The sequence below is a fragment of the Loa loa genome (assembly GCF_000183805.2).
Source record: "Loa loa unplaced genomic scaffold supercont3.688, whole genome shotgun sequence".
NCBI lineage: Eukaryota > Metazoa > Nematoda > Chromadorea > Rhabditida > Onchocercidae > Loa > Loa loa.
Window position 1 is genome coordinate 2119 of NW_018108868.1, and position 3242 is coordinate 5360.

Genomic DNA, 3242 nt, shown 5'->3' on the forward strand with positions numbered 1-3242 from the left:
AAAATTTTTTTATTAATAAATAAAAATAATAAGACAATAATAATAATAATAATAATAATAATAATAATAATAATAATAATAATAATAATAATAATAATAATAATAATAAATAACAAAATTGAAATTTTTTCTTTGAAAACAATTGAATTTTCGAAAAAAAAAGCAAATGGCTAATTAATAAATAAATAAGTAGTTAATTAGAACAGATAATAAGTGAAGATGTACAGGGTAACAGAATAACAAATTAAATTAATAAATATTGCAAAAAAATTCTTAGCTTTTTCATTTATTGTTAACCAAATATTAAATGCTGCAATTAATTCATAAAATAAATATCAAAAAATTTTTTCAAAAAATTCATATGTCGAAAATAAATATTGAAATAGCTCAAAAGTAACGCTTGAATGATATTTCTTTAAATTCTTTTTTTTTTTTTTTTAAAAGTATGAAAGTTAAATAACAAACTTCAATAATTTATAACTTTTCTTTTTGATAGCGCTTGCCTGAAGTTTAAATGAAAAATTTGACAAAAAAAAATACATTTTTTTTTAATCTAAAAATATGATCCAAACTTTATCAGTATTATTTAATCATTAATCACTCAAGCACTTATTGCTCTTACTTTTTTCTTCCCTTCCTTTCAAAAATATTTATTTCAGATAATTTTCCATCTTCTCTCATCATTCTAATATATTTGCCTTTATTTCGAAAAAATTTTTATAACTAGATAGAATATATGCAAAAATTATATTCAGATATATATCTTATACTGATAATTGATTTTATTTATTATCATTTTGTAAACCATTGCTTAAAATGATAAGATATCATTGAATTTTTGATAAATGTTTTGCTATTGCAATTACATGAACAAATATTTTTTAAATATTTTAAGTATTACAATTTAAATGTTATAATTTATTAATATTCGCTAATTTTATTCGGAATTAAATAAATGCTTAAAATTTGTTCAAAAAAAAAAAATTTGTTAAAAAAATTTTTCAAATTCCAAATATTCAATATTTTCTGATAATCCTTGTTTAAAGTTAATTTAAAAATTTTACAAGGAAAAAAAAGAGCGTTTTTTTAATTAGAAAATATGAAATGAACATAACTTTTATCATTTAATCAATCAATCATTTGTATTCTTCGAATTGTTCTTACTTTTATCTTTTGTCAATCCAATGTCAATCACATTGAATGGTAAAAAAAATTTTTTGTACGATCAATAATCAATCGTATGAAATGAATTTTTAAAAAAAAAAAAAAAAAAGGAAGAAATTACTTCTTGCTATCAATAAAATATCAAATGTAACAATAAAAACCAATAAACAAACTTCTTCGTTCTATTAATTTTTTTTTTCTTTTTTTTGTTAGTGAATCATTTTAAGTTGTTTACAATTATCACATTGTTAATTGATTCGCCAATTGTTAACCTAGAATAATCTTATGTATTTTCATGTCCTATGATAATTTTAGTCATCACCACAAATAAGTTTCCTCTTTGATAAGCCTTACAGTGATGATTCTAAGTATATTTCTTCGTTTTTTTTTTTTGCATAAACCTAATGACCTAAAATAAATTTTAATTTTTTTAAACGGACACAAAATAGCCATAAATATAATTCAAATTATTTAGTCTTCAAGTATTGCTAAATACAAAAGAAAAAAAATCCAGTTAGCTTAATAATTGTGATAATAGCCAAAGATATTTTATTGCATTTTAATTTTTCATTTAATATTTCATTTTATTTTTCTTTTTCCATAGTATTTTAAAAATATATTGAAAAAATTTCGAAAATTTCAATTCCTTACAAATAATAATGTTAGAAAAGGAAAAAAAACGAAAAACAAATATATAATAATAAAAAAGAGCAGAAAAATTATCATTTATCATTATAATATTTACTGAAACAATAAGGTAACAATAATTGCTATTTTTATCAATGAAAAAAAAAGAACAACAGCTTAATGTTTGCTGAATCAATAAGCTTACAGTAATTGTTTGTTAAAGAGAGAGAAAAACAAAAACAAATATATAATAAGAAAAAGAGCAGAAAATCATCATTTATCATTATAATATTTGTTGAAACAATAAGGTAACAATAGTTGTGACAATAGTTGTTACTTTTATCAATGAAAAAAAAAAGAACAACAGCCCTAATGTTTGCTGAATCAATAAGCTTACAGTAATCACTATTAAAAAGAAAGAAAGAGAGAGAGAGAGAGAAAAAAAAACTCCAATTTCATTTTTACGAAAATTTCAAATTGAAATGATATTAAAAATTTTGAATTTATTTGAAATAAAATTTCAACAGCTTATAGGAACAATGAGAGTTAGCAAAATGATAACAACTAGTTAGAAAAGAAAAATAGCAAATTTTATTGACATCATAAAGTTATCCGATGATTATATATCATTTCACCTCTATCTGTTTATCATTTCTTGCTCTTTTGCCGCTTTTTTTTAAAAGTGAATTTAAAACATTTAAAAACAAAAAAAAAAAGAAGTAAAGAAAGGCAGAGGGAGAGAAAAAGGATGAGAGAGAGAGAGAGGAGGGAGAGATTTCGAGTAGAATTAAATTATCTAAAATTTCAAATAACTGTTAAAGTTCTGATAAGACTTAAAGATGAATAATTGTATGAAATAACTTCTAGAGTGGAAAAAAAAATATTATAGTACATTAGAAATTTTTTCTTTTTTGGAAACAATATAATTAAAAATTAAAGTGATGAATAAATTAGGTAAATCAATAGAAATTGCTGAAATAAAATGGGTAAAAAAATAAAAAAAAATATAATTGAAATTAAAACATTAGCAAATCAATAAGTACTAATTAAAATTAAAGAATGAAATGGTTCAATAAATAAAATGAGAAATTTTGTATTTTGATAAATTTGCTATTTTAAATGAAAAAGCAAAAAAAAAAAAGATAAGCAATAAATGTTGGAATATTTGGATTATTGTTATTGATTGAAATTATTAAATTTGTCATTTTTAAAATTATTATCATGAAAATTAGAAATTACACTAAGCATTTTAAAATATCATTATTCACAAATAAAAATGTTTAATTTTAATCTTCTAATTTAATTAAAAAAACAATTTAGTTTTAATCTCCTTTTTGAATTCAATGTAGAAAAAGAAATTTAATTTTATCCTTCAGATAATTTCCTTGTCACCATTTTCTTTTTTCCTTTTTTTTTTGTTTTTTTTGTTTTTTGTTTTTTTTGGTTTTTTT